Source organism: Erythrolamprus reginae, chromosome 3 (genome assembly GCF_031021105.1).
Source record: "Erythrolamprus reginae isolate rEryReg1 chromosome 3, rEryReg1.hap1, whole genome shotgun sequence".
NCBI classification, from domain to species: Eukaryota; Metazoa; Chordata; class Lepidosauria; order Squamata; family Dipsadidae; genus Erythrolamprus; species Erythrolamprus reginae.
Window position 1 is genome coordinate 203,615,475 of NC_091952.1, and position 24,103 is coordinate 203,639,577.

The 24,103-nt window shown below is 39.5% G+C and overlaps 1 long non-coding RNA gene across 1 annotated transcript in view; it reads right to left on the reverse strand.

Moving 5' to 3' along the window:
• Positions 1–24,103, reverse strand: part of LOC139164933 (uncharacterized) — a 113,628-nt gene that overhangs the window by 28,536 nt on the left and 60,989 nt on the right. Inside the window, exons 2-3 of the long non-coding RNA XR_011558714.1 lie at positions 18,728–18,797; positions 15,500–15,583 (exon numbers count right to left, since the gene is read on the reverse strand). This is a non-coding gene — a long non-coding RNA (uncharacterized lncRNA). The remainder of the gene's footprint in view (positions 1–15,499; positions 15,584–18,727; positions 18,798–24,103) is intronic.

A 24,103-nucleotide genomic window follows, 5' to 3' on the forward strand; every position in this document is an offset into this window, starting at 1 on the left:
ATATCTTAGTAAAAAAATATATATAATTTTGTAATCATTTTTCTCTGTGTTCCTAGTAAAATTTTATTTAGTCCAAATTGCTTCACATAAATGCCATATTGTTCTCAATCTTTTAAAATCTTGTTTGAATTTGTAAGTACAACCATATTTGTTCCCTCTTCTTTCAAATCTTCAATTGATTTTAAATCTTTTTCATCTAACATCTCAGAATAATTTAGCATTTTACTAATATTGTTGCTCTTTAGATATATAATTGCCTCCATAGTTGAAAGCCAGTTTGGATTTTTTGTATAATGTTTTTTAATCTTTATCTAGACACTAAAGAGAGCATCCCTTACTATATGTATTTTATAGTAAGAATGCAACTTATTTTTTTTCCATCCAAAGAAACCTGTGCTAGCCTAATTGGAGTTTGTGACCCTCTAAGGCTAATATTCTTTTATTTTGGAGTCGAATTCAATCTTTAATCTATGTCAAAGCAGCTGCCTGATAGTAAAGCTCTCAATCGGGGAGCCCAAAGCTCCCTTCTGCTATCTTGTAAGAGTTTTAAATTTAATGCATGTTTTTTTCCCTGCCCATACAAATTTGGATGTTGTTTTAGTTATTTAATTTTAAAAAATTCTTCTCTAATTTTTTTGAGATTGTTTGAAAATGGTATAACAATTTGGGTAATCAAAATTCCGGCAATTAATGATATCTGTAATTTATTCCAATTTTCTAGACCTTTTGGTATTTGTCTAATCAAATTATTATAATTGTCTTATTGTACTACTTTTTGCCAATAGCCATATTCCCAAATATTTCATTTTCTTAGCTATTGAAATCCCCAACCCTGATTCCATTTTCATTTTTCACCCTATTTATTGCCAAAAGACTTGGTAGCCAGTGGTATAATAAGAAGTAAAAATAAAAAAATATTCTCTTAATTCAACATACCGTAAGTCAATTGACCCAGAAAGGTTGCCCACTTCCGAAATTTATATTATAGAATCCTGACGAAGCTGATAAATGGCACAGAAAGAGAAATGCTGAAGGACAAAGCATATACTTAATTAAACCAACCGTTTGACTCCAGCAGGGGCACCAGCAGGTGCTCCATGGTCTCAAGGCAAGTTGGCCTCTGCTATCACCTCCCGGGTTGCCTCCTCTGAAGTGCAGCTCTGATAGGCAGCAGTGGGCAACCCGACTGTGGAAGGAGAAGTGCCAGCAAAGCCATAGCAGCCTCCCCTCTCATCTTGGAGCCCAAAGGCATTGAAAGTAAATTGAGATGGTACATCTGCTGCTGTCTCACCAGCGCTTTCTTTCAGGCTGTAAAAATGTATCTTTGAAAAATAAATAAAAGGGAGGCCAAAGTCTCAGGGAGGTCTCTGAGGCATGGGGGCCTCCGCGTATCCCCCTGCTCAGAAAAGAAGCTTGTTGACATGCTGAGAAGAAAAGAAGGCACAGAAGTCACTGGAGAGGAAAGGTTCATGTACTGAATCCATGTGCCTACCAGCCCAGTTTTAACATCAGTGGTTGCTCCCCCCCCCCCTTCAGCACCCCCCAATATCAGCTGGGCTTCCTGTATGGATATCTACAGAAGATAGCTTTGAGCACACAGCAAGATGTGTGCTCAAAGAGCGATGACTCAGTCTGCCGCATTGAATGTCAGAAACACTCTGGCATGTAGGCTGACATTCATATACACTCCTCCCTCCCCAACAGACACGCACACTTTGAAAAGAAATCTGTACTTTTCTATAATCCCTATGGCTTCTAGAAGTGTCTATGAATTAGACCAGTGTTTCCCAACCTTGGCAACTTGAAGATATTTGGACTTCAACTCCCAGAATTCCCCAGCCAGCGAATGCCAAGGTTGGGAAACACTGAATTAGACAATCAGGCTAAACCTTGAAACTTTACTTATGGCCTATGGCCCTGATGGTGAACCTATAGTAAGCATGCCACAAGTGGCATATGGAGCCATATCAGTGGGCACGCAGGTTCAGGTCTGGCACGCATGAGTGTGCTGGCCAGCTGATTTTCAGGCTTTGGGGGCCCACTGGGAGTCTGGAAACAGCCTGTTTTCAGCCTCCATAGGGGGTGGGGAAAGGCCCTTTTTTTTTGGTCTCCCCATGCTTCAGAGCCTTTCTAGGAACAGCCTTTCCACCCTCCTCCCCGGAGGCACTCCGGAGGCCAGAAGTGGCCCGTTTCCCAGGTTCTTCAAGGGGAAGGCCGTTTCCAGGCTCCTAGAAAGGCTCTGAAACCTGGGGAGAGCAAAAAAAAAATGGAACTTCTGGTTCAACTGAAAGTTAGCAAATGGAACATTTCCAGGCTCCGGAGGATTTCTGTGAGGGGGGTGGAGAAGACCAGAAAGGTTCTGAAGCTTGGGGAGAGCAAAAAATGGGTGTACCATCACATGTGGGGCAGGTCACACACGCATGCAGGGGGTGCATGGAATTATGGATGTGGGTATGCACGCACATGACCCCCACCCACCCCCTTTTGGCATGCCAACCAAAAAAGATTTGCCATCACTAGTCTAGCACATAAATATGACATAACTTCAGCGGTGGGCTACAGCCAGCTCAAACTCAACCTGGACAAGACGGAGTAGCTGTGGATTTTGCCTCCCAAGGACAATTCCATCTGTCCGTCCATTACCCTGGGGGGGGGGAATTATTGATCCCCTCAGAGAGGGTTCGCAACTTGGGCGTCCTCCTAGATCCACAGCTAACATTGGAACACTATCTTTCGGCTGTGGCGAGGAGGGCATTTGCCCAGGTTCGCCTGGTGCACCAGTTGCGGCCATATTTGGACAGAGAGTCATTGCTCACAGTCACTCATGCCCTCATTACCTCGAGGTTCAATTACTGCAATGCTTTCTACATGGGGCTACCTTTGAAAAGTGTTTGGAAACTTCAGATTGTGCAGAATGCGGCCGCGAGAGCTATTGTGGGGCTTCCTAGATTCACCCATGTTTCTACAACATTCCGTGGCCTGCACTGGCTGCCGATTGGTTTCCGGTCACAATTCAAAGTGTTGGTAATGACCTTTAAAGCCCTACATGGCACTGGACCAGAGTACCTCTGGAACCACCTGCTACCGCACGAATCCCAGCGACCGATAAGGTCCCACAGAGTTGGCCTTCTCCGGGTCCCGTCGACTAAATAATGTAATCTGGCGGGCCCCAGGGGAAAAGCCTTCTTTGTGGCGGCCCCGGCCCTCTGAAATCAACTCCCCCCGGAGATTAGAACTGCCCCCACCCTCCTTGTCTTTCGTAAGCTACTCAAGACCCACCTATACCGCCAGGCATGGGGGAACTGAGACACCTCCCCGAGGCTTTTATATTTCATGTTTGGTATGTGTGTGTTGTTTGGTTTTAAATGATAGGGTTTTATATGTCTTTTTCTCTTTTAATATTAGATTTGTTCCACTGTAACATTGTTTTATTATTGTTGTGAGCCACCCCGAGTCTTCGGAAAGGGGCGGCATACAAATCTAATTTATTATTATTATTATTATTATTATTATTATTATTATTATTATTCACTACAGACCATTTGACACGGCCTGTTTGCCATGGCCAATTCGCTGATGCCCCAGCCCATTCACTGCCAATATGACCCATTCACTGCCACTGCAGCCTGTTTGCCTCTACTGTGGTCTTTTCACCATCACCCTGGCCTGTTTGCCACTGGTGCTTTTTCACCACCGCCCATTTACCGCAGCCCATTCACGATGATTGGTAGCAAATGGGTAGTAGTGAATGGGCAGAAGCGATAAGTGGTGATAGGCAGTGGCGGTGATAGGCTGATTGGCATCGCACCAGCCTCCTTCCCCACACCGCGATATTTGATCTCTAAAACACAGAGACATTTCCACTCATTTTGGGGGGGAGTTCATCTTACAGTCTGAAAAACATGGTAATTGCGGTAATGCTAGTTGCCATTGTAAAATGCAACTTCATATGATTGCCATTTGAGAATTTCTACCTGCCAGCTTCTCCACTGATTATCAGGAACTGGCAACGAAAGTCACAAATGCACATCTCATGACAAGGCACACTGCTACTGTTGTAATTGTGATCAGGCTGCCAAGGGCCCAAATTGGGATTTCATGCAACAGCCACAATGATGAGGATCAATCATACATCTCCTCACTGAGTGCTAGTTTAACATTAAACTAGAAAGCCTAGAACTAAGATGCCTTAAACATGATCTAAGTATTGCCCACAAGATCATATGCTGCAATGTCCTGCCTGTCGGCGACTACTTCAGCTTCAACCACAACAACACAAGAGCACACAACAGATTTAAAATTAATATTAATCGCTCCAAACTTGACTGTAAAAAATATGACTTCAGTAACCGAGTTGTCGAAGCGTGGAACTCATTACCGGACTCCATAGTGTCATCCCCAGACCCCCAACACTTTACCATTAGATTATCTACAGTTGACATATCCAGATTCCTAAGAGGTCAGTAAGGGGTGAGTACAAATGCACTAGAGTGCCTTCCGTCCCCTGTCCTATTGCTCTCCTATATCTCCTATACCTTTCTTCTATTCCTATATCTCTTCTTCTGTTCTTTCATTGATATGTTCTATTACTATATCTTCTTTTCTATTCTTTCACAGATATATTTTACTATGAGTATCTCCTCTATAACCTTCATCATGTATTTTACTATGTGTGTGTATATATATATATATATAGTAAAATACACGATGAAGGTTATAGAGGAGATATATATACCCACTAAAACTCTCAGGGTGTATTGGACAAAATAAATAAATAAATAAATAAATAAAATAATTAAACAATCACTGAATGAGTCATCATTAAGGGGGCTTATACATGTAGTCTGTAAAGAATAAATAGCAAATATGGGATCTTTAAAACGGTTTAGAACTCTGGGAGATGAGACAATAGCCATGTTGCTCAAATAGAAACATAGAAGATTGATAGGAGAAAAAGACCTCATGCTCCATCTAGTCTGCCCTTATACTATTTCCTGTATTTTATTTTAGGATGGATGGATGTTTATCCCAGGCATGTTTAAATTCAGTTAGTGTGAATTTACCAATCATGTCTGCTGGAAATCACAGTATGTGCCTTTAAAAGGATACTGGGTTCACATATTTCCTTTTAAAATCAATTTTGGGAATTGCTTGTTAACTGCTTTTCAGCTATTAGGAACCTTTGGATTGACAGGTTTTATATCACCAAGTTACTTCCCTCCAATCCTTAGCTAAGAAAAGTATTAAATACAAGTTTAAGGAATTTTTGAAAACAATTTCAGTATAACAGCAAAAGGATGGTTAGAACACTGACTTTGTAACATCATAAAAAGACTAAGGGACCAGATGGGTTTGAAATAAGATTTTGCAATTAATTGTAAATAATCCTTCCCATGGGAAAATACTTTTGTTTTGAATTTTCTTTTTAAAAAATGGTAGGACAAGATTTTGAAGGAGGGAACTAGAATGAACTAAAGATTACAATGAAAAGAGAAGAACATTTACATTTGATTTTACTACGTTTTTTGAACAATGGACCAAGAAGTTAATTTTAAGAAATTTCTGCCTTTGACATATTTTCTGTATTCGAAAGATGTTATGAAAAAGTAAAAAGTTTTACCAAACAAGATCTGAAAGTGGATTTAAAAATAACAGGCTTTAAGAATGATATAGAAAAAGAAGCTTTGCCGGACATACAAAAGAAATCAGCTTATGTCTTAATAATTAAAATGGATGTATAAATAACAAATCAAGAAAATGACCTGGATAATTTTCCTATATGGTATTTACAAAAGAAACTTGTTAAAGCTTTGAAGAATTTAGTGAAAAGGGACAAAGAAAAAAATTAAAAGTAATCAAATTCTGGTACATTATTTGAAGACATTAAAGATCAAATTATTAAAAATAAAAAGAAGGAATATAATGGTAGTTTATCTGATCAAGGTTAAAATGGATATGTTGTTACTTCTAGTAAACCTAATGGATTTTTGCTATTCAGGGTTGAACAATAATGCTTTAAGGCTTTATCTGTATATAAATTATGGGAAGAAGATGTTGCATTTTAAGAGAAAATGAAATTACTAAATTGTTTATACTCCTTGTGACAAAGAAAAAGTCATTTCTTTACATATATTTTATTTTCCTTTCCAATATTCTTGCCTTCTTTCCTTTCTATTTTTCTTTCTATTTATTTAATTTCTACACTTTTATTAATTTTTTTAGTTTGCATTTATCTTTTTAATTGTAACATTTAAATAAAATTACAGTACTTAAAAATGAGTTTCATAGGACTTTTGATTTGTTTTAACTTTACTAGACATGCCAAGGAATATAGGGAAAAGTATCTGAAATTATCATTTCTACCTATTCCAAAATGATCCAATAGTCTTCATGGCATTTAAAGAGCATCTCTGCTGATCATGTGAATTGAACTGAACAGTCGGGGTACATCAGGTGCAGATGGAATTCTTAGGTATTGATCTGACTTTAAATAATTTCAGAATTAAGCATGTAAAAATAGCTTGACTTTTATTGCTATGGTGTGGCAAAGAATCAATTTTTTTATCCTAAAAATAACTTATTTACTTCCTCCCTCCCTCCCTTCCTTCCTTCTTTCCCTCCCTCCCTCCCTCCATCCCTATCTTTCTTCCTTCCTTCTTTACATTCACTAAAAAAATCAATGGAAATGCTGCATTTATGAAAGCTTCTGGACAATATTTCGCTTTTAGCTGTTATAAAAATGAAAATAATTGTGAAGGCAGAGAGAGATCTGCAGCTGCTCCAGGCTATTCATGCCATAAGAGATCCCATCAGGCCCTCTTTATTGTCGCAGTTTTTGGCAAATTATTTTCTTATCGCACACAACCTATTCACTTCTGTTCCTGCATAACCACTTAGGCTCATAAAGCAGTGGGTCAGCAACAGTTTAGCATATAGCACACGGATCGGCTGGCCATGGGGAGCACTGGTGCCTGCCCCTCCGAAAAGCAGCAACTGGAGTCAATAAAAATCTGGCCGGGCAGGCCAAGCCATTAGTAAGCCCAGCTCTGTTGCCCCTCGCCTGGCTTATTTTGTGCTTAGCGCAACCCTCCTGCAACTGCCATCAGGTCCCACCTTATGGAATGGAAACAAGGATGCTGCCCAATTCTTCTCATTCAACAAATCCGTTTCCCCCCCAAGGACAGGCAGGAGCAAATCGGAACCTCCCTGCCTTGCATGCAGAATGGCCCGTCCGGATTTTGATGGGCAGCAGGCTGCAGTGTCGGCCAGTCAAGTCGTTTATTGTGCCGAGCATACATATGCACTGGACAAATGCTCTGGCACCTTCGGCGTGGGCAGAGAGCATGCCACTCTTATTATATTGGCCCATTAGGGAAGCTATTTGAAGGAAAATATTTAGCAATTTGGAAAGAAGCAAGGTTCCAGAATGGCTTGTTTTCTGTGTGACAGCCTGCCATGTACAGATGAAAGGGAAGGCTTATAACAAATTTTCATTACCCACAAATAAAAAAAAGGGAAGGAAAAAGCAACAGCAGGCAGAGCAAGTGCTTTGAGGCTGAGAGGTGTGGCCAGAAATTTACCCAGGAGGCCACAAAGGAGACTCAGCAAAACAAATCAATCAATCTCTCAATCACTCACACTTCCATAGCGCCCTTTATGGAAATGGCAATCAGTGCCTGTCAGCCTGTCAGGTTTTGGCCTTCAAGCCCAGCCTGCTAACTATTCATTATGTTCACCGATATGAAACCTACAGATCTGGGCTCCCCGTCAGGGTCCTTGCTCACCTTCCCTCCACAGCTTTCTGTTCTCAATAGAAAAAGAGTCAGCACGCGGCATCGCTGTAACCGAGGTGGATGGCAACACGCAGCCCTGAAGTCATTGTAAACTACGTGGGCCTATTCAAAATGGCTTTGTTTCTATCCTTGGCTGCAGACGCAGATCCAGCATTTAGCATCTGAGTCAATCCTTCCAGGAACTGTACTGCAGTAATTGAAGCATATCAAAGTGCTGCTTGGATGTTGCTTGCATTGTTTTTGTTTTGCCCTGTCCACAGCTGCTCACTTGCACAAAAGAATTTAAACAATGCACGGAGTTCAGAGAGCAAATGGATCTGTTCACCCAATATATTTCATCAACTCAGTTAAAGGTTTTGGGACTGCAAGTACAAACAATGCTACGCTTGGGTTAGCTTTAAACTTTGCTTCTATTTGTGGGTCATCATATTGTGTGGACTGAGCCTGTCAAATTATATAATAATAATAATAATAATAATAATAATAATAACAACAACAACAACAACAACAACAACAACAAACAGCAGCAACAACAACAGAGTTAGAAGGGACCTTAGAGGTCTTCTAGTCCAACCCCCTGCTTTGGCAGAAGACCCTACACTACTTCAGACAAATGGTTTTCCAACATCTTCTTAAAAACTTTCAGTGTTGGAGCATTTGCAACGTTCCATTGATTAATTGTTCTAAGTGTCAGGAAATTTCACCTTAGCTCTAAGTTGCTTCTCTCCTTGTTCAGTTTCCACCCATTGCTTCTTGTTCTACCCTGCCTCAGGTGCTTTGGAAAATAGTTTGACTCCCTCGTCCTTGTGGCAACCCTTGAGATATTGGAACAGTGCTATCATGTCTCCCCTAGTCCTTATTTTCATTAAACTAGACCTACCAAGTTCCTGCAACCATTCTTTATATGTTTTAGCCTCCAGTTCCCTAATCATATTTATTGCTCTTCTCTGCACTCTTTCTAGAGTCTCAACAACCTTTTTACATTGTGCCGACCAAAACTGAATGAAGTATTCCAAGTATGACCTTACCAAGGTATTGTAAAGTGGTATTAACACTTTTCGTGATCTTGATTCTATCCCTCTGCTAATGCAGCCTAGAACTGTGGTTGGCTTTTTTGGCAGCTGCTGCACTCTGTTGGCTCATATTTAAATGGTTGCCCACTAGGACTCCAAGATCCCTCGCACAGTTACTACTGTTGAGCAAGGTACCATATATAGTGAACCTGTGCATTTTAGCAGAGGAGCCAAAATAGCCGGAGTCACCACAGAGAAGGCTCTAGGTCCCACCAAATGACATTGTCTGGCAGACGGGAGCTGGAGAAGGCGAACTTTGTGAGACCTGGCCGGCCGAGGGATGTATGAGGAAGAAGACGATCCAGTAAGTAATCTGGTCCCATGCAATGAAGGACTTTATAGGTCATAACCAACACTTTTAATTGTGTTCGTAGACTAATTGGTAGCCAATGCAACTCGTGGGGCGCTGTAGAGACATGGGCATACCACGGGTTTTCATAATTTTATTTATTTTATTTTTTGAAAACCTGCGGTATATGCTTTCCACGAAAGTCAGACCCGCGAAAGTCAAGGGGCCCCTGTACAGCAAACCAATCACCATGTTCAGGTGACATGGGAAGCCAATCCCCCCCCCAAAAAAACCCCCATCAGGTTTGATAGAATTAAAACTCACAGGATCCCACAAGGAACTTCAGTATTTTATAGTCCTAATACATCTGGTAAGTGCCAAATGGAGAAAAGCTGCATTTAAGTATTTTAATATATTCTGAATAAAGGTGTTCATGAATGTGGTTTGTTTATGTGGAACAGTGTCTTGGTTTGGGGAAGACTGAGGATCTATATACGCCTACCTTAATACAACTCCCTTGACTGACTCTCTGTTTTCTATTCCATTCATAATTTAACCTGGAATGCTTAAAATGGCCTGAGATGTTTCAGAGGATGCTTTTATTCCCATTCTGACCAGCCTGAAGTTTTAATATCTGCCAAGTCTTCCTTACTTCATGTCCTTCCTTATGGAAAGACCAAATTAGCCTTAAGTAAAACCCAGGGCTATTTGTTTGTTTATTTTTGTATTTTCTTGACCACCTTAGAACTTGGAAGAAGATTCCTGTACATGGTTCAGTTGGCTTCCTTTCTCGCTGAGTTCCAGGTACACATTTTTTCTTTTCGTTCATTTTGCTTCTCAAAATTTGCTACTGCTTTGTGAGTTTCTTCTATTTTTCTGGCTGGTTATTTGGGCTATGTTTAATATGATGATACTCTACACACCTTTTTTTTGGATCGTAGCTGAAGTAGTAGAGCTCCCAGATTAAATTCATTAATTTGGAACCTGCAATGAAATCAAAATATGTCTGCAAGGGTTGCTAACTAGGCCAGAAGTGCATTATGCCAATGTTGGAACAGCTGCACTGGTTTCACCCGACTAAGTTCTCTAACATAGAGATAGACAACCTCCTTTACTCCATGTGCTTTGGATTACAATTCTCAGAATCCAGGACATTGCTCACATTGGCTGGAGTTAATGGGATTTGTAGTATGAAACGTGAGGATGCAATATGCTTTATGTGCACTGAAAAAATCAGAGTACCTTCCCATGCGTTGCTTAAATGGACAAATAATTCAGAGCCGTCACTAGTATTACAAAACCAATTCTTGAAAAGGAATTAGGAACCGTAGGATTGTACAGAAAACATCCTGATTGGCAGAAGCTATTCATCCCGCAATCCATATGAGTGGAACTGCAATCAGAGATGAAATGAAGACAATCAGAAATATGCAAACTGAGTCCTAGTTGAAAGACAGGAATCAGAATTCATAGGTTGCTTTTAAGGACACTGTTTTATTATTTCTCTAATATTCAGGGGAATTTTAAAATGCTTCACTGACAAGTCTATCATTCCCAATTATTTGAGTAAAAGTCAAGTCTTTCTCTTCTGCCTTGGATTTGTACTCTTCTGATAGAATGTAGTCTGGAGTCACAGGAGGCAGGGGTTCTTTCACAGAGAGCAAAAAGATAGTGGACCTTGGAATGACTGGTGGGCAGAAAGAGAGCACGGGTGGATTCTCCTTAGCAATTTTCAGAGTATGTCTATAGTTACTGCAGATACTTGCTTTGTTCTGGTAAGATATTTGTAAGTGACTAACAATAAAGGAACTATTCAGCAACTCATAAGAACGTAAGAACAGCCATGCTGAATCGGGCCAAAGCCCATTGAGTCCAGCATTCTGTGTCACACAGTGGCCCACCAATTGTACATGAGGATCTTGAGCAGAAAGAGAAGGCAAAATCCTCCCTTTACCTTGACCCCCAACAAATGGTAGCCAAGGGAATCCTGCCTGCCTCAACCAACATAGAGGCATCACACGGACATCCATTTCTCCACATATCATTTCTTGGTTCTTTGGGCCTGACATTTTTTCATCCATTGTTCAGTCAGAAAATCTTCATTAAGGAATAGGATATTCATTTTTTGATAATTTGCATTGTCAAACAGTTCCACAATATTCTATCCAGGTCTAGGAAAATAGAAAGGAAGGTAGTCTGGAGTCTTCTACTCAAAGCCCAGAAATGCAATCTTGACCCAATATTGAAAGATAGCTGTGCAACTGAAGTCTTTCACATGGGAATGTTTTAATGAAAAGTTCCCTTATTAAATCATTGAAGCCAAAGCACTCTCTATAAAACAGAATATACTGGGGAAAGAGACATCGAAGACTGCACAAAATTAATTTAGCACAAAGGCTAATACACAACATTCTAAATAACCAGTAAAACCGGCCTAGAAAAATTAGTCATTGCCTCATTGAATAAATGCTTGGTTTTCATCACATTTTCAGCATTCATTGCAGAATTCAATTACCAGTAGATCTCCTGAATAGATCAACTATAAATACACAAGCCCTTCTTACTCTTCTTTCTTCAATGCTATCCCCAGTTTTACAGGATAGAAAAATAACTAAAATAATCAGTTTCTTCTGTAGAATGATTGTTGCTTTGCCCCAAATCAGAAAGTAACTGATGACTAAATCCAACTTCTTAATGACCCTTGGGGAAATGATAAAGGCATTGCCTGTTAAGTAGTATTTGCTCTATTTCATAAATCAGATTATGCAATATTTGTCTTTTGGGCAGAAATTTCTCAAGGTACAATGAATTTATCAGAGCACAATTGCTCCACATTAAAACTAAAGATTCGTCAAAACATAACAGTAACCAAAAAGCTAAAGAATGTTCTTATACTTAGAGGATAACTTTGGACCATTCACTATTTCTCAATCCCAATTTATACTATCTCAGAAAACTAGATTAGGAACTACCATGTATAGATCTTTGAACCCTTGGAGAAAAGGTGGAATACAATCTATTTAATTTAATAAAGCAGATCTATGTGAAGTCTTCTCACATTTCTACTTAATGTGGTTAATTCTTGGTTGAATAAATCTCATTCTTTGGTACCCTTCCCCCCTTTAAATGTTGCCCTTTCGGCATCAAGAAGTCAAACAGCTGTAGGAAGTTGTCTCTTTCAAACAGGGAGGTCTTCTAAGTCACTAAGCTACCAAAAGGACTTTGTGTACACTATCTTCCAGCTAAAGATGGGAAATGCAGAAGTGCATTTAACAAAAAAATACCAACCACAGCAGGAAGTCCTCTCTGCCCAATTACAAGGTGATCTCAGTTCACTTTATGGTTTGATTCTTTTTCTTCTATCACATATGTTTTCAAACACAGTTCTGATACCCTGTGGGGATGGCTTTTGTAAAGAGCCAAGGTTTCTGATTGAAGGAGCTTCAAAAATACCTCTCTTTCCCTTCTGCTTATGGAGAAAGAGGTGTGGGGGAGCAGTCTTGTAGTAACAGATTTATTTGCTTTGAAAATGAGAAGGTTGGAGAGAAAGTTAACAGTAAAATTAGCTGCTTGTTTGGTGATCCTGTGATTTTTATCATTAGATGCAGCAGTGGGGATAGAAGCAAGGTTGTTTAATAAGCAGAAATTGCTGCTAAAATGTTTATTATTACTCAAAAATGTATCCAAATAGAAAGAATTAGTAATTATGCAATCACTGTTAAAAGGGAAGCGGGGAACAAAGCTTAATCAGACAGAGGAGATGCATTTTTTAAAAAAACTTAGACATAATTTAGTCACTCCATTCAAGAAGTAGAAAAATCTCATTCCCTTTGATAACAATGGTACAAATTACCACTACGTGTTTTTTTCTTGCACTAATTAGTGCTAAGTGAAAATCACAAGTAATGATGTATTTGCCTAGGTGTGAGCACATTCATCAGAATAAAAATAGGAGAGCTTTTGAAAGGTGCCAAGGTAGAATCCTTTTTAAAATTTCAAACTTGTATAATTATTTGCCTCTTTTCTCTCTCGTGATTACTGTTTAGTGGTAGTGTCCTGATTTTTCAGAGAGGAACAGTGCCATTTTTTACCCTTATGGCACAGCCAAATGCCTCTGACGTCCATGCACATCAGAGATGGGTTTCAGCAGGTTCTGACCCATTCTGGAGAACTGGCAGCTGGAAATTTTGAGTAGTTTGGAGAACAAGTAGTGGAAATTTTGAGTAGTTCGGAGAATGGGTAAATACCAGCTCTGACTGGCCCTGCCCCCATCTATTATCTGCCTCCAGAGTCCCAGCTGATTGGGAGGAAATGGGGATTTTGCAATAAATGGGGATTTTGGAGTGAGAAGGGAATGGAGATGTTATAATATTCTTCCCTTCAGCACAATATTCAGCTTCTGTGCATGTGCCCGGAGGCAAATCTTGCATTGAGGACCTATGTGGTCCCACAGAGTTGAGGACATATGTAGGTCCCACAGAGTTGGTCTTCTCCGGGTCCCGTCGACTAAACAATGTCGTCTGGCGGGACTCAGGGGAAGAGCCTTCTCTGTGGTGGCTCCGACCCTCTGGAATCAACTCCTCCCAGAGATTAGGATTGCCCCCACCCTCCTTGCCTTTCGTAAACTCCTTAAAACCCACCTCTGCCGTGAGGCATGGGGAAACTGAGACATCTCCCCTTGCCTATGTAGTTTTGTGTATGATATGACTGTATGTATGTTTTTATATATTGGTGTTTTTTTCTTTTTAGACTTTTTAATGTAAAACTGTTATCTTTAGATTTTAATTATTAGATTTGTCACCATGTATTGTTTTTTATCACCGTTGTGAGCCGCCCCAAGTCTGCGGAGAGGGGCAGCATACAAATCGAATAAATACAAAATACAAATACAAATTTTGGCAATTTTCGCTGATATTTTTGCTTCCGTGCATGCGCAGAAGCAAAATAGCAGCAAAAATCGCTGATATCTCGCTCACATGAGTGTCCTCACGCAATATTTGGCTTTGAGCGCATGCGCAGAAGCCGAATCTTATGCGGGGACATACCCACACCCACTGGAGTGCACAGCTGCGCACACATCCCCGATTTTTGTGGCTCACACTGGGAGCAGCCCATCACTGCTCCCCCTGCCATGCCCACCAGGTCACGCCCAGCCAGCCACACCCACAGAACCAGTAATAATTTTTTTTGAATCCCACCAATACACATAGTTGAATACCGGGTGATATTACAGATGAGATTATAAAGCAAGGTGGGTGGATGAAAGATGATCACAGAAAGACAGAATCCCTAACTTGCTGACTTAAGAATGTTTTTGTGTGTTGTGTGTGTGTACACATTTGGTTTATTGACATATTTTTTTCTAATTATTGAAATTGAACTCATGACTCAGCACTGAAAGGAGACGAACATCTTACGAAATAGAACCTCCAAATGCCACCTAGTAGCCAGTATATAGAAACATGATGCCTCTATATTCTAATAGGATAAAGCATGAAGTATCCTCAGCCTGATGCCTTCCAGCTGTGTTCAGACTGCAATTCCCACAATTCCTAGTCAGTGTGGCCTTTGAGAGTTGTACCCAAGGTACAACACATGGAGGGGAGCAAGTTGGGGAATGCTGATCCACAATCTCATCCCAAACTTTTGGTAAACAGTATGCATAAAATGACATGACAGATCCAAACTAAAAGGAAGAGAGGCAGCCTGGCTGAAATGTTCTTTATGAACCATATAGGATGAGGGCTTTTTCCTCCTCAGGGAACAAGAAACAAGCTCAGCTGCCTGGTGTTCTTTGTCTAAAGTGAAAATGAACGCAATTCTGGTGAACAAATATGTGCCCCTCTAGGAAAAGCCCACCCAGAGATCTTTTTCCAAAAGAGTTAATGCCTGTCGCACAGGTGTGGAAAAACAGTGACACCTAGTGGGCAATTTAGAGATGGAAGGGGTATTCTCACAGCCATTGCTAATTATAATGCTTGGTGAGAGAACGGAAACTGTTTGTGGCTCTTCTGTTACTCAGAAGTAGAAGGAAAGATCCTTATCCATTACTGCACACATATGGTCAAATGATGCAGGTGAAATATTAGAAGTAAGCATTGGGAAATTGGGTGAGTGTACAACATTAGAATCACTTGAAATTATACTAAATCCAGCAACCCACAATATCTGTATACATACAGAAATATACACATACACATCTCTTTCTTAGCACTCTGTTGCTTCAGAAACTGAAATAGAAATGAACGAGGAACTAAGAAACAGATTGTATGCTGCTCAGACTTAGATTTATGAGATGGGCAACTATATAAATTTGGAAAAACAAATAAATAAATAAGACTTACAAGAGGGAGCTCTTTGCACCTGGGAAATGTTGCAAGCACATCACTTGTCTTTGTATTCTTGACTAGTGATAAAACTCATGAGATCTGCATTTGAGGATGAGGAAATTGGAGACACAAAAAAAGCACAACGCACCTCATTATAACAGAAATAAACAAAAGCGATAGGATCGTCCCAAGGCACCTAATCATGGGCATTCTGTATAAAAATGAATGCTAAATAATGGGAAAACAATTGTTTTGCCATCACTGTGTATACTGTGACTTTTCCAATGAGATTCAGCGAGCTAATAAGTTGGGTATTGTAGGAAATGTTCCAAGTGGGCATAGTTCTTTAAGATAAAATCATATTCAAGCACCAAGGTATGCCATTTATCTCTTTATCTGAATAATTAAACATAGAAGCTATTTAAGATTTCTATGGTGTTTTGAGATAATGTGGATAATGGCTGTATCACCTGGTGCACATCTTGGGCAAAGTGTAGTATTAATATAATACTACAAGATTAATTCAATTTCAAATCAGTTTCATGATAATGGCTCTGTTGAAGACGCTCCAAAAGTTTAGGGCTAATCCGCAAGAACATGCACATCACACACCCTGGAATCATCACAAAAGTATATAGTACTCCACTTGGTCTTGTTATTCATCATTGATTATTTCTTTGTAATATTTTAATGGTTCCAGTGTAGAAAAGCTAACTCTCCCTCTCTCTCTCTCTCTCTCTCTCTCTCTCTCTCTCCATCCATCCCTATCTATCTATCTACCGTGTTTCCCCGATAGTAAGGCAGTGTCTTACTTTTTTTTAACCCCCAAAAGCCCCCCTATGTCTTACTATGGGGGTATGTCTTACATTGGAAAAAAAATTGAAAGGGTCCTTTTAGCGGCGCAGCAGCGAGGAGGCGAAGATTGGGGTTTCCCCTTTGCATGGGCGGCGGGGAAGACCCAGGGAAGGGATAGCGGCGGTGGTTTGGATTAAGCGATCGTAATCCCCCAAAAGGATGAACTCCAGCATCGGAAGGCCGATGAACCGATGGCTACGAAATTAAGGCTTTTCTTTGAGAGAGAGAGAGAGAGTGGGGGATAGTCGTCGTCGGAGCGCTAAAGACCAGGGCAGAGAAAGCGCGAGCTGCATGCGGGAGAAGCGGAGGAGGAATCAGGCAAGCCGAATGGGAATCCCTCCCCTGCCCTCCCTCGCTCCATTCCCCGCCAGCAATTCCTCCGCAAACCCACCTCTACATCCTCGCTCTGCAAGTGCCGAGACAGGCGGACCACATTGCAAAGGGCTGCCTCTCCTGCCGCCGCTGCTATTGCTAATGCCCGGGGCTGTAAGCAAAACCCGGAACGGACTCACACAGAACAGGCTCCCATTCGGCTTGCCTGATTCCTCCTCCGCTTCTCCCGCATGCAGCTCACGCTTTCTCTGCCCTGGTCTTTAGCGCTCCGATGACGACTATTCCCCACTCTCTCTCTCTCTCTCAAAGAAAAGCCTTAATTTCATAGCCATCGGTTCATTGGCCTTCCGAGGCTGGAGTTCGTCCTTTTGGGGGATTACGATCGCTTAATCCAAACCACCGCCGCTATCCCCCCCTCGCGCGATTCCTTGCACCTTCTTCCCAATATTATATCTGCGGTTCAGCCTCCTTCCCCGTCGAGAAAGCGTGTGCAGCGGGGAAGACCCAGGGCTCCCCCCCCCGCAATACCCCCGTGTTTCCCCGAAAGTAAGACATATGTCTTACTTTCGGGGTATGGCTTATATTAGCCAACCCCCCTGAAACCCCCCATATGTCTTACAATCGGGGGGGTCTTACTATCGGGGAAACACGGTATCTATCTATCTATCTATCTATCACAACAAATGTTGGAAGTGATTAGAAATGAGGGGAACTCAAGCTGTTAGACCTCTGCTCATCTTCTTTAGAGAGGAAATCTATTCTTATATTTTTGTATTCAATATAATTTTCGACAGCAATTATTTAATGGAAGTCTTATCACAATCTATCAATAGTCTACGGAGAGAGGCGGCATACAAATCTAATAAATAATAATAATAATAATAATAATAATAATAATAACTACACTTGCCAGGGTTCTTGGGAGGAAACATTTGTACTTAATGTAGGGAGGAGGCATTTATTTCAGAAAAATGATAAGATATTTTGGTATATATTGTGACTACAGGTAAAATAATGTTAACTATATCTATATAATAATTTTAACTATAAAGTAAGTGAACACCTGTATACTCTAGTTGAGTTCAAATCACCAGTACCAGATGGATTTTACATCTCAAGGTTCTGAAGGAACTGGCAGATGAAATATCAGAAACACTGAATTATATTTTTCAAAGATCCCAGAGCACCAGGGAACTACAAGAAGACTGGAAAGGAGCTGATGTAGTTTCTATCTTCAAAAAAGGAAAAATAAAACAGATCCAGAAAACTCCAGACCTATCAGCCTGACCTCATTATTAGGGAACATTCTTTAAAAAATAATCAAGCAACGAATTAGTGAACACCTAGAAGCAAAAATAATAATAACCAAAAGTCAACATGAGTATGTCAAAAACAGATCATGCCAGACTAATCTTATTGCATTCTTTGACAAAGTGACAAAATTAGTGGATCACAGAAATCCTGTCAATATAATTTACTTGGAGGCATTTGACAAAGTAGACCGTAACTTACTACTAGATAAAGTAGAAAACCTGATGGATTCAAAATTGTCTGACCAACCACACTCAACGTGTAGTACTCAATGGAACTACATCTGCATGGAGGAAAGTATGCAGTGAAGTACCCCATGGCTCTGTTTTTGGCCCAGTACTCTTCAACATCTTCAACAATGACTTGGACGAGAGGATACATGGGGAACTCATCAGATTTGCAGATGACACCAAGCTGGCAGGAATATCCAACACTCCAGAAGATAGGCTTAAGATACAAAAGGATCTTGACAGACCTGAACAGTTGGCGCTATCTAATAAAATGAAATTCAATTGTGAAGAAAGCAAAGTTCTACATTTAAGCAAGAAAAATGAAATGCACAAATACAATATATATGATACCTTGCTCAACAATAGTGGATGTGTGAAGGATCTTGGAGTCCTAGTGGACAACCATTTAAATATGAGCCAGCAGTGTGTAACAGTTGCCAAAAAATGCCAACACGGTTGTAGGCAGAGGGATAGAATCAAGATTACATAAAGTGTTAATAACATTTTACAATACCTTGGCAAGGTCACACTTGGAATACTGCATTCAGTTTTGGTCACCACCATGTAAAAAGGTTGTTGAGAGTCTAGAAAGAGTGCAGAGAAGAGCAACAAAGATGATTAGGGGACTGGAGGTTAAACATATGAAGAATGGTTGCAGGAACTAGATATGTCTAGTTTAATAAAAAGAAGGATTAGGGGCAGGGGTGGGCTATTACCCTGAAAGGGGGAACGCAGTGGGATAGCAAAAATGGAACTCCATTCCAGAGCACCCAATTTGCACTGAAAGATGTTGAAAGAAAAGGCAGGGTGTCCTGCATAAGCCATGCCCACAGTGTGGTAGTAAAATTTTTGGTAGCCTTCACTGCCTAGGAAGACATGATAGCAGTGTTGCAATATCTCAATGGTTGCCACAAAGAAGAGGGAGTCAAACTATTCTCCAAAGTACCTAAGGGTAGAACAAGAAGCAATGGGTGGAAACTGAACAAGGAGAGAAGCAATTTAGAACTAAGGCAAAATTTCCTGACAGTTAGAACAATTAATCAGTGGAACAGCTTGCCTCCAGAAATTGTGAATGCTCCAACACTGGAAGTTTTAAAGAAAATGTTGGATAATCATTTATATGAAGTAGTGTAGGGTTTCCTGCTAAGCAGGGGGTTGGACTAGAAGACCTCCAAAGTACCTTCCAACTCTGTTATTCTATTCTATTCTATCCTATGCTATGCTATTCTTTAAAAAATGTTTTATTGAATTTATACATATTAAAACAAGACAATGAATAATAATCTTAGTGTTATATAATACAGTGTCTTGGGTTGAACATACAGAAAGATAAAGGGACAAGGACAAATACAGACAAAAAAAATACAACAAAACCCCCCACATACAACCACCACCACCACACCAGGTTGTCTTGATAGATATTTTTTTTTACTATTCTATCTATCTATTCTGTTCAATCTGGATGTATATATACTCAATTTCATATCAAATTATGAACAATTGAAAAAAATACAAAGGAAGGTAACAAAAAAACCTGAATTATAAAACAATGTCTAATAATTAATAGCATAATGTTATTCCAAGTAATATTACAAAAACAGATTCTGTCCATTCTTATGGTAATGTAATGCACAAACTTTTTCAGATCATTTGGTATGGCAGCAAGGAAATCAACCACTGTTGACATTACTACAATTTTCTTTTTCCACATTTGCTTGAAAACCATTTGAAGATCTTAATATTTCTATATTTTCCCACACTTGTTCTCATTGACATGTTTACCTTAAGAACAAATTGCAGTGTTGTTCTCTTATCTCTTATCCTTTCTTATAGGCATTCCATACTATCTATCTATCTATCTATCTATCTATCTATCTATCTATCTATCTATCTATCTATCTATCTATCTCTATCTATCTATCTATCTATCTATCTATCTATCTACCTACCTACCTTTCTATCTATCTATCTATCTATCTATCTATCTATCTATCTATCTATCTATCTATGTATCTATCTATCAATCTACCTACCTACCTATCTATCCACACATACGTACACACACACACATACACACAGAAGGTATGTCACAGAAGTGAATACACTCCCTCATATTTTGTAAATATTTAAGTGTATCTTTTCATGTGACAACACTGAAGAAATGACACTTTGTTACAATGTAAAGCAGTGAGTGTTCAGCTTGTATAACTGTGTAAAAGTGCTGTCTCCTCAAAATAGCTCAACACACAGCCATTTATGTCTAAACTGCTGCTTTTGTGTGTGTGTGTGTTTGTGTGTGTAATATATATCAGAAAAATAGCGGGGCAGAGAGAAAGGAGAGGGTGTGGATAAGTAGTATTTTCTTCCTGCAATTCTGCTCCTTTAAATGACAAAAGTGAGGCAATAGATAGTAACTGACCCAAACTCATTGTAGAAGCTTCATTGATGGAAAGTAGACTTGATAACATCATATTATCCCTAAATCATTAAACAAAGTTTCTTTAAAAAAAAAAAACTGCTGCTAAGAAATAGCAAAATGTCCAAAATGTCCAAACCATAGTAGTTACAGAATAAGCTGAATCTTCAAATTTATGGGGTAGGGTATGTGACATACTCTGGGCTCCAGCCATGAGGATGTTTGGATCTTTTCGTAGACATACATTTTAGCAATATGTTAGCAATAGTTCAGGAAAGTCCCCAAGATTAGGAAACATAAATGAAAGCACAAAAGGGTTGGTCATTCTTATTTTCTGAACAGCTTATGTGAAATAAAGTGCAGCAAAAAAGAGACTGATAATAGATGTGGCAAAAATATTGGATGAACTGAAAGCAACGGGATATTGTTTTTCTGGAACAGAAAGGTGAGAGGGCATAGCTGTTGGGGAATTCTAATAGGGAAACATGATAATCTGCAGCCTAGACCTGCAAACCATTACCAAAGGCCATCCAGTCTGGACACAAAACTTGTTTAGAATCAAGCCAGAAGAAATATAGGACAGGAGCAGTTTACCGGTAATTGCTAAATGTGGATAACTATGGTTTAAAAGTATCAAGCATCAATTCAAATCTGTCCACTTTGGAGGAATTTCTTGTTGTACATGTTTATCTTCCAATCTGTCCAATTCTATTCAAATATAAAGATAATACTACTATTTATATACTTTTGTTAAAGTTATATCCCTGGAACTCCAGGCAGCAAACATACCTGTAAACATTCCCTCCTTCAATTTTACCCCACATCAATGAGAGATAGTTTGGACTGAAAGAGGTCCACTGAATCAATATTATTCAGTAAGCTTCCATGACTAAGGGTAGACATGAGCCTGGTCCACCCGCATCCCAATATACCTTAACAATTCTACACTGGTAGAATTGGACTAAATAGCATTATTTTTGACCCACAACTTGAGATGGTCTGCTGCCTTTGTAAATCAACGCAGCAACACCAGATGCTAGCATATATTTTTCCATCTCAGATGGCAGTTTGAATTCTTTAACATGATAAACAGCATACAACCAGCCCTTCCTTATTCTCACTGCAAATCCTTTAATTTCATTCTTCCTTGTATTTGTTCTGTCCTATTGTGTTCATTGAAGCAGCCAATAAAGCCTTGATATCTTTATATTGAGGTTTTCATTATGAACAACCCTACAGATAAAAGCTATTCATAGAACTAGTTGAATTACTCTAGTCTGATTATAATACCCAAAGTTTTGTTCAAAAAACAAAGTTCCCCCCCAAAATGCAAGCTATCAAATTTGCAATTTTATAAGCTTTGAACTAAAATAAAAGAAATGTGGCTTTATTACTATTTATTTTTTGCAAAGTGTGTGGAACCCACCAGTTGATAGATTTGCTTCTTATATAAAATGTTTGCCTAACTCTGGTAAGATTTCTACAATGCATTAGCTAATGTAGTATAACTGGTTCCAAGAGGGTTTGGGGGGGTCATAAGATTAAGCCATACAATTTATAAAACATTTAAAGACACTTTGGTAAGGAGTCTCGTAAAATCATATAAGTAATTTTCAAGTATGAATCATGGATAAAAGCACAATATCAAAGCATATTTCTGCTGGAAATAAGAGGAACACAACAAGGGTATAATTGCTATGGAATAAGCTGGATGGTTATACACAAAAGTTACAAATGTTGCATTATATATTTACAATGATCATTTCTCCTAAATAGGAGACATAATGGGAAATTAAAGCTGTTGTGTTCTAGGATGGGGAGGCAGACATTGTCCCTGAGTACTAGAAGTAATCTGATATTAGACACCAATCCCTAAAATTTGCAATCAGCATACAATAACTTTTTTTCAGACTAAAGTACAGGTTAGTTATAATTCCCAGAATTCTCTAGTCGGCATAATTATTGCTGGGGATTTGGAGAATTGAACTCGATGGAGAGCATTCAGCATGAAGAAATTTTCAAGATTGATTGTGAACTGCAATTATTGTGGCTGAAATATCTTAACCAGTTTGGGGGGTTTATTGCTTCCTTTCCATTTTATTTTATTTTATTTTCCTTTCTTTTCTTTTCTTTTTTCTTTCCAACAGCTTGCCAAATGGAGTATTTTGGAAATTTTGAAAGTTGGCATGCTCATTTGTGTCCATTATGCTTAGCCATAACAAATGTTATTAGCCACCTATGGGAAAAAACTGCAGAAAAAACAATTGCTGCCAATCTGCCTTCCATTGAGGGCCGGTATACTGCACGAGTCAAAAAGAGTGAAAATATTTACTGACCCCTCGCATCCTGGACACAAATTGTTTCAACTCCTACCCTTGAAACGTCGCTACAGAGCACAGCACACCAAGACAACTATACACAAGAACAGTTTTTCCCCAAATGCCATCACTCTACTAAACAAATAATTCCCTCAACATTGTCAAACTTTTTACTAAGTCTGCACTACTATTACTACTACCTAGGGTTTTTTTCTCATCATTCCTATCACCCATTTCCTCCCACTTATGATTGTATGACTGTAACTTGTTGCTTGTATCCTGAGATTTTTATTAATATGGATTGTTCCTTCATTGCTTATTTGACTCCGATGACAATCATTAAGTGTTGTACCTCATGATTCTTGACAAATGTATCTTTTTTTTTTATGTACACTGGGAGCATATGCACCAAAGACAAATTCCTTGTGTGTCCAATCACACTTGGCCAATAAAGAATTCTATTCTATTCTATTCTATTCTATTCTAATCCATTCCATTCTATGGATTTGGGATTAATTTTTTCCATCCCCCCCAAAAAAAAAATTTTTGCAATTTAACTTATCCTACTGACCCTTTCTTTTTTTACTCAATAAATATGAATAACTGTAAATTTTGTTAACCTGTCACTAGGCTCAGTAATGGGTTGTAGACTGTAAACCGGTAGCGGCCACCAGATTGCACAATTTGCACATAACTGTTCCGGTGGCAGTCCTATGGTCACCACCATCTTTTTTCATAGTTTTTGCTTCGTGCGCATGCCCGTGAGGGGATGCGCATGCCCGTGAGATTTTTGGCAATTTTTTACTTAGAAATCTCACATGAATGCATGTGTACCCTCATGAGATTTCAGCCCATTTTTGCTTCCTGCGCATGTGCAGAGGCAAAAACATGCTGGCCATGAGTGCACGTAGCGCACGCACAACACAATTGAAGCTGCGTGCACAGCGCACTGGTAGCGGTGGTAGTAGCAATCTGCCCCCTGGCTAGGCTATTGTGATCTGAAAGTGTATCAGTTTCACCATCATCACTGCAGCCTTACAAGCTAATTGAATGATACCTAAGCACTTAAAAATGCTAAGTGACTGAAATGTTTTAGGGAGAGATTTATAGTTCTTTTGATAATTTCATCCCGCCCCAGGTTACATATACTTATGCA